Raw genomic sequence first — 8,890 nt, 5'->3', positions numbered from 1 at the left:
ATATATATAGCACTTTTGGTTTTTTACCTACATTTTTTTTCTTAGACACATAAAACCACATTAAAGTGGTATAATTTCCAATATTAATAATTTAACCATTGTCTAATATATTTCACAACATAACAGTCAGTCAACTCAGTGCAGTCACTGCAGGCTTAGTCTGTCTAGTCTGGCTATGTGACTGATGTGTTTCAATAAATGACACATCTCATTGTCAGATATCTATATGTCCTATATGTCTCATTGATAAGTGAATAATATACAGCCAACAGCCAAAAACTCAGTGACTGAATGCAAAGTTGCCATTAAGATAGACAGATAGATAGATAGATAGATAGATAGATAGATAGAGTGCTGCAGCAGCATTACACACAGTGATGATAGACAACATGAGAATAAAAATATAAAGAACAGACTATACATAATAAAATATCAAAATAGTAAGTAAAATATATTGTATATGATGTCACTGAGTAAGACAAATAATATAATGATATAATTGGTTAATAGTCATAAGTCAGTCATGAACTCAAATGCAGCGATTAGAGAGATATAAAAGTAAAATAAAGTAAAATAAACTTGACTTTATTTTGACAACATCCGCTTCCGGCTTTGCAGGTAAGTTGGACCGTACCATTCAACGTTTACACAGAGGGGTCGGCTACATGAATGATTTTAGCTAAAATGACTGGACAAAAAAAAAAAACTAAAATTCAAAGAGGCTAAACTTTTTCAATAGTGGTCCTTAATAATTTCCTCAGATAAATAATGTTCAGTATTAATGTTTTGAACAGCTCAGGGTCCTCGGAATCATCCGGACTCCACCTCTGTCCAATCAGCGCGGGTTAACGGAAGTTAAAGCGCGCTGATTGGTCGGATCAAATTTTTGAACGGCGGTATAAATAGCTTCCTGACCCTTCTACTCTGTTTGCTGAACTGAAGACTGAGACCATGCCAAACATTTCCAAGATTTGAAGAGACAAACTGAGGCCTTTTTAGACGCGTGGTCAGTTTAATTTTTAAGGCTTTTTTCATGCTGGTTTCAGTCGCTATCTCTATAGTACAACACATATACGTATATATGTAACAGCCAGCGGATAACGTACTTTAAACAGGAAGGCCGAGGGCTAATCACGGAGCAGGTGTGTCGTTACCGTCACGAGCAAGGTGTTTGTTTGAAAGTTACTAATGATGTAAATAATGTGTAGACCATAGACATATATACATAGACATATATACATAGACGCCGCATTGAGCGGGTTGGTCGTTGGTCGCGATACGTCAACGGGTCCGCCATATTGGATAAGGCAGATCTGCCCGTAAACTAATACAAGGAAATGGACTGAACTTCATAAAGCGCCTTTCTACAAAGTTCTTTAAGTTAATGCCTCTTATACACCCATTCACACACACACTAATATATCTGGGAAACAAACAGGCACCAGAAACAACGTATGTAACTTTTAAAGTGATGATTATAAATGTTTACTCCTTATGTAAGCACCAAACCAACGTATGTATTTTTCTAATGCTGAGTGTTTACAGCTACTAATGTGTGTAACACTGTTACTGTGATGATAAATATTGAAATGTTATATTTAACATTTAATCTGTGTCTATAATAACCAGATCTTGAAATGTAGATGTGAGATGAGGGTTTTCTGAATAAAGAGCATTACACGTGAACATATATACATACATATATATATAGACAAAAAAGGCATATATATAAATAATATATATATTATATGATGTGTGTGTGTGTGTGTACTATATGTAATGTGGGATATATATATTATATTATATTATAATAGATAATATATATCTATAGATATATATATATATCTATATATATATATATATGTGTGTGTGTGTGTATGTATGTACATGTTAGTGCTCTTTATTCAGAAAACCCTCATGTCACATCTACATTTCAGGATCTGGTTATTATAGACACAGATTAAATGTTAAATATAAATATTTCAATATTTATCAACATTACATTGCATTTAGCAGACGCTTTTATCCAAAGCGACTTACAGAGGAGGACATAAGCTGTTTTGTTAGTTTTGTTTAGTTTTTGGCAGGGAAGCAGTCTCGAAAGAGATCATCACAGTAACAGTGTTACACACATTAGTAGCTGTAAACACTCATATAAGCATTAGAAAAATACATACGTTGGTTTGGTGCTGTTTGTTTCCCAGATATATTAGTGTGTGTGTGAATGGGTGTATAAGAGGCATTAAGTTAAAGAACTTTGTAGAAAGGCTCTTTATGAAGTTCAGTCCATTTCCTTATATTAGTTTACGGGCAGACCTGCCATTTCCAATATGGCGGCGACGTCGACGTACGATTCAGCGCTCAATGCGGCGTCTATGTATATATGTCTATGGTGTCGACTGCCAGCCATTATGTGGAAGAACAAGTTAATGGCGCACAGATACTGCCAGCCATTATGTGGAAGAACAAGTTAATGGCGCACAGATAAAATACTAAACTGTGGGCATTATTTCACGAGACAATGGCGACGCATTAATTAAGCAAGTACCGGCACACCTGCAGCAGGTTGTTAATGTAGTCAGCCTCATGGCGGCTTCTTGTACTTTTTTTTTTTTTTTTTTTTTTGACGTGGCGGGAAAAATAAAATAACTTAAACATTCACTTTGAATCGCTCAATACTACAAGCACCAGCTGCTCAGTTATGATGTATTTTATGTCATGTCCAATTTTCTATTGCAGCGGTACGTGTGTCATTATTAATCAATTGTGTTTATGTGCTTTCAGGTGCTGCATGGCGGCTCCTACAGTCAAGAAGAAGATGGCAGAGCGACCGACTGTCCTGGCCAGTCCCTGCAGCAGTCAGCTTAAGGTGAGCATATTATTTTCTACTTTACTATTAAGAATTATTGCTTTGGTGCTATAATTGACTTGATGTAAGTCTCATCCTATTAAAGCCTGTTGGCTTCGATGGATGAAGATGTTTCCGCATCTTCCAGCCAAAAGTCATTTGCATGGAAATTCTGTGCTGGTTGAAGTCTTTTTGTAAAGTGTCTCCTCCTTCCTGACACTCTAAATTAATATTCAAGGATGCTTATGTGGTCAATAGGAAGCTGTGCTCCAAATGTGGCTTCAAAAAAGTTTGTTTTTCTTTTCATTAGACACCAAAATGTGGAACAGCTGTTGCCTCCCGGAGGAGACTCGCAAAGCAGCAGGTTTGTCTTTACTTTATTCAGTGTTTGAGTAAACAGGCGTGAAGAGTTTGTGCATTAGATGCATGGTCATGATGAGGAAGACGACTTTTCTTTATACTTAATGTTCATGCACCGAAACACCAACACAGGTTGATGTTTGTGAAACCTGCAATAACCCTGATTCTATAAGCCGTTACAAATTACATGAGCTGCCTGTGCTGACTCATTGACACTTCAGGTAAAAATGAATCTCCAGATTTGAAGTTTTAAGAAGCAGCTGGGTGACTTTCACCAAAAAACAGAATGTTTTGAAAAGTTTGAAAACATTAGAAATAAAAAAACAGAAGGACAGTGATACCAGTTGTTATTATTGACATGTAGATTTATAACTTGTAATACTGGTTCCATGAGAGAATTGGAAATTTGAGGTGACCATGGGCAGGTTCAATACATGATTTATAAATGTAAAGACTTGATAAAAAAAATGATCATACTATGACATGAAATTCTTCAACTTGGAGGCTTTATTTAAAAACTCAAACTTCTCTCCTGAGTGAGACCAAAAGTCATCTCTATTTTTTACCTGAATGGTGATACTCAATATATATATTTTTTCCGTGGCTGGATAATTTCATCCTTCTATTAACGGCTTGTTGGTAAATCGTACTCCCACCACTCATACTACAAATCCCACAATGCACTGCAACAGCTGACACACAGATAACACTACCACGGACTGGCACCTCAGTGGAAGGAATGTATAGTCATTTTAATGCAAAATAAACTGTCAATATTAAGGATATCATGGTATATATGGTGTTTGAAAATAAATTGATATAGATTAAACTATCGATATTGCCCAGCCCCTACTGAGCGACACCACAGCTTTAAGTGTCTGTAAAAGTTAGCCCACAATTTAAATAAGTTTCTTTTGACTCACCACTGCTCCTCTTATCTGCACTTCTCATACCAATACAAGTGTCTCTGAAGTGTTTAACACTCTCTGAAGGATAAATTAAAGAAACGTTTGTTCTTATGTTTTGAACAAGGATAACGTAGCCTGGTCTACCGTCTGACAACAAGTTCCAACTGAGGAAATAAAAGTACTTTTAGCTTTTCAAATCGGGCTCAATGTCAGTGCCACAGGTGAAGGAGGGAGATGTTATCAGAGTGTTCTTAGTGTAACATCTTAAACCTCGAATCATTTTATTCGGGGATTCTTCAGTTAGCTGCCTTTTAAGAGAACAAGAGAAACCCTGAGACAACACCAACAGTTCATTAGGAGTCAGGTTGATGGTGCTGCTTATAGCTCAAACATCATTTAATAAACAAAATAAATGTCTGCTTGTATTTGCCCATGGTATTGATAGTTTGCTCATCTGTTCTTCTTTTAGGAGGAGGTGTTGCATCATGAGGTGTGTTCAGCCGTCGCCTGTCGCTGCTGTGAAAGGTTTGTCCACTGCAGAATACGATGATGATAATGAAGTGTGTTTATATAGAGCTACTCACAGCACTTCAGTGAAGGGAAAACTCTTCTGAACCACCATGTGTAGCACCCCACCTGGCTGATGAAGCATAGAGCCAATTACACTTGTACACAGTTATGATTGAAAGCAGCACTTACATGTGACTTTCACTGTAATAGTTTTGGCTGGTGGCCTTTCTGTAGTCTCGGTTTCACATTAAAGTGACGACAGACCTCATTTTAGTTTCATTCGCCGTGTAAATAAAATGAATAAACTAAATGGAAACACAACCTGTGCAGTGATGTGATCAGTCCTGTCTGGCAAGACAGACGTTTATACGTACGTGTAGCAGGGAGCAGGTTGGCCAGTTCAACTGAAGCAAGCCAGAAACGTCTGTATTGTATTTGTACAGTGACTGGCACCATGCTGCCATTATTCTTTCTATGTTTATGATGTGGTAGTTTATTGGAGCATATGTGCTGAGTGTGGGTACACACAGCAGCATGTGACTTATTCCAATGTTGTAGTTTTAGCACATGCAGAGTGTGCAGTATAACTGAGTTGACTGCTGCTTTGAATTTTTGAATTTATTGTCAAACAGAATTTCAAAATAGACGCTGCTCATTCTTCCAGCTTAAACATGAACTGATGAGTCTGCGTCCTGTTCATCTGCTGATGATGAGAGTTCCACCCTTGACTTCAGATGTAAATCCAGTGATTGCATATAGTGTGGTAAATGATGCGTGCTGTCACCTGCCATTGATAGTAGTTATGGCTGAGCTTGAGCATGACACTTGAGCCTGTTTGAATCTTCAGTGCACAGACACAGTTAAGTGTCACATGATCAGTGACACATCCACTGGGTTTCTGATTCTCCTGGTCGATGGACAGAACTCTGAGTATGGTGTTGACTGTATCTGGTGTGAATGTGGTTAATGGAGGTGTTACGACCCAATGAAGGGGTATGAAAGGAAGTAACATAAAACCAGATTTTAAAGATTATTAAACAAAAGTATTTTATTAAATGAAGATTCAGATTGTTTTAACAAAAGGAGGTGAGGCAAAAGGGAAGTAAGGGCGAACAAGTGCTGTTAAACGAACAAACAAATATAACAAAAAGAACGCTAAAGAGAGCCTATGTTATCTAACTAGTAAAATCAAAACGAGAAAGAAAAACCTCACTAACTAAGCTTCTAGTAGATAACAAAAATACACCAGAAACAGCACTTCTAAACTAATGAGTCTAACAGAAATCTACTCAGGTGTAATCAGTAATATCTCTAAACTAACTAAACCTCCTGTTACAAAATACAAACTAACGAGTATCATCAGACACAAACAAGGCGAGCTCACGAAACACAACCAAGTAAAGCCGCCATGATGCTCGGGCAGCTGTGGTTTAAATCCCGGTGATGCTGCTGCGGGGGCGCTCTCATTGGCGGCGTGGAAATGATGCCGCACCAATCCTAGCCCTGTACAGCCACGGATGTGTTGTCCCCGCCTCCTCTAGTTTGGGGCCAACCAGGGACCGGCAACCGCACACCTGTATTTATGTATAGGGGAAAACACCACACACACACACCTGCGCGGGGCGAAACGGCGACAGCCGTAACAGGAGGCTTCATCTATGTGAGTGTACACACCTGACCAGGTGAGACATTGATGTATGAGCAGTGTTGTTGTTGACTCCAGTCATGTAGATCGCTTCATTCTGAACTCACTGTAGTGTGTGGAGGAGTTCAGCCACACTTTACACAGCTCTCATTTCTTTGGAACCTGGAGGCTGATGATGACTGAATAGTAGTGTGCTGGATGTGCAGAATATGAGACATTAATGTTAAAATATGAAATCATAGAAGGTAGCATGTGATGTAGAGTGCAGCAGACAAAGTTTTTTGGATAACATGGTAGTATAGACTGTATGTTGGCAGTCCAGAATATTCAAGTGACAACAACAAAATGGAGTTGTATGAGTATGATGATGACAAATGAAGGAAGATATTTGAAGCAGACTAATCTTTGTGTGTGGAGCAGGTTTGCTTTGTGCACATAGAGTAAATATTTGTTCAAAGTTTTGAAAGTAAAGCTCCAGAGAAAATGAAGTCTGAAGAATTTGATGTAGAAGTGAAGAGTATATTTACAGAGGTATGAAGGACTGTGCAGCGTTTGAATACAGCTTGTGGTCAGCGGTGGATTTGTTCCATGTGTCATAAGATTAATAACTTGTGTGTTTGAGTAGCTCAGATTTCTCTACACATACCTCTGAACAGAAAGATGAGTGTCACCTGTGTTGGAGCATAAGCTGACTTGTCAAGGACATGACTTTGTCGCTGTGCACAAAACTTAAGCCGTCAAGATGAAGCTTGAACAAAGGAGTGATGCTGATGTGGAAGCTGTTTGTGATACAGACTATCAATAGCATTATAAAAAGAAAGTCGTACTTCAATTCCACTGAGTGATTTAACTTTGAAGTTGTTGGTTTGACGTTTCCTGAAACACAGCTTGTTTGTCAGCTCCCTGTCCTGACTTGCTTTTGGTTTTCTTCCTCTGATATGTGGACAAATGTCTTTATAGTGAACAGAAGCTGCTGCAGAGAGCCGTGACCTGTTGTGTTGTAATCCTGTCACTGCAGTAAAATGTGTCGTGGCATTATTTGTTGGAGGAGGTTCTGTTGTGTCCGGTTAGATGGAGTTTAAGCAGCGTCATTCACCTCGTGTCCACTGTCAGCTTTGATGGAATGTCCTGCTCATTGATGAACGTGCAGCATGATACATCACAAAATGACACATCATTGGATATTGACACATTAGAAAAGAGCTTTGACGTGTTGAAGGCAGTTTGTTAAATCTAAATCAATACAGCAATCAACTGTTAAACGTTGGAATGTAAATATGGACATCCAGTATGAGTGTTTATTTACAGACACTTAGGCAAGCCCAGACTGTGGATGTTTGTGTCTTGGCTCCGAACACATGGAGTGTGTCATTTGTTAGATTAGAGACAGAAAGGGGCATGATGGGATTGTTGTTGTGCGTGTGCTCAAGAAGCTGGCTCAAATATGCAGATGCAGGATTTTTTGAGAAGTTTTCTTTGTACCCACAGTGGACAGATGAAATGAGTCTGCCTTTTAAATGTGAGGTCAAATAGTGTCAGATCTGACCACAGAAGACCTGGATGTTGAGGTAGACTGAGTTTTTCAAGGCCAGTTGACGTTCAGTGAAGTCTGTCTGTTTTTTTAAATGATACAGGAGCAAATGAATTGCATATATCAGATTGAAATGCTGCCTTGTTGGGTTGTCTGCACTGAGTTTTCCCACTGTCTGTGGAAAGTGTACTAAAGGCAGGAAACAGATGTAAGGTGGGTGATGTCGTATTCATAACTGTACACCTTATTAGTGTTTACTCCACTGTACTCGGCCTGTTTTAGAAAGAAACACTTTGACCAGAACAATCATATTTGCATTGGCATATACATATGTGAATACATGTCATTTATAAAGAAGATAATTAAACAAAGAAGGCTAGCACCATGGTATAGCCAGCAGACTCGTAAATTAAAGCAAGAGGCACGTAAATCTGAACGCAAATGGCGTGCCACTAAACTGGAAGAATCTTATCTAGTCTGGCAAGATAGTCTCAAAACATACAGGAAGGCTCTCCGTAATGCCAGAGCAGCCTATTACTCTTCTTTAATTGAGGAGAATAAGAACAACCCCAGGTTTCTCTTCAGCACTGTAGCCAGGCTAACAGAGAATCACAGCTCTACTGAACCATCTATTCCTTTAGGTCTAAGTAGCAATGACTTCATGAGCTTCTTTAATGATAAGATTATAACTATTAGAGACAAAATTCATCACCTCTTGCCCTCAACAGGCATTGATCTGCATTCTGATACAGCAAGTTTTGAAACTGTTTTTCTCCCATCGACCTTCATCAAATAACTTTAATCATTTCTGCAGCTAAGCCGTCAACCTGTCTCTTAGACTCCATCCCAACCAGGCTGCTCAAGGATGTTTTACCTGTAGCTAGTAATTCGTTATTGGATATGATTAATCTGTCGATATTATCAGGATATGTACCACAGTCCTTTAAGGTAGCTGTAATTAAACCTCTTCTTAAAAAGCCCACTCTAGACCCAGAGGTCTTAGCCAACTACAGACCGATATCAAACCTTCCCTTTCTGTCTAAGATACTTGAGAAAGCTGTAGCTAATCAGCTGTGTGACTTTCTCCA

At 38.7% G+C, this 8,890-nt stretch overlaps 1 long non-coding RNA gene across 2 annotated transcripts; it reads left to right on the top strand.

The window, feature by feature from the left end:
* The first annotated feature begins 887 nt into the window (after nucleotides 1-887).
* Nucleotides 888-4,936, top strand: LOC104925735 (uncharacterized). Of its 2 annotated transcripts, none has more exons than XR_002041794.2 (4): nucleotides 888-1,006; nucleotides 2,785-2,869; nucleotides 3,159-3,212; nucleotides 4,586-4,936. It is a non-coding gene; the product is annotated as an uncharacterized LOC104925735 (long non-coding RNA). The 2 variants fall into 2 exon arrangements; XR_797194.3 differs by having other exon boundaries at nucleotides 888-1,142.
* Nucleotides 4,937-8,890: the final 3,954 nt, after the last annotated feature.

This window comes from Larimichthys crocea, chromosome XIX (genome assembly GCF_000972845.2).
Source record: "Larimichthys crocea isolate SSNF chromosome XIX, L_crocea_2.0, whole genome shotgun sequence".
NCBI lineage: Eukaryota > Metazoa > Chordata > Actinopteri > Sciaenidae > Larimichthys > Larimichthys crocea.
The sequence above is the reverse complement of the archived record's forward strand: the minus strand, read 5'-3'. Positions and strand labels throughout refer to the sequence as shown.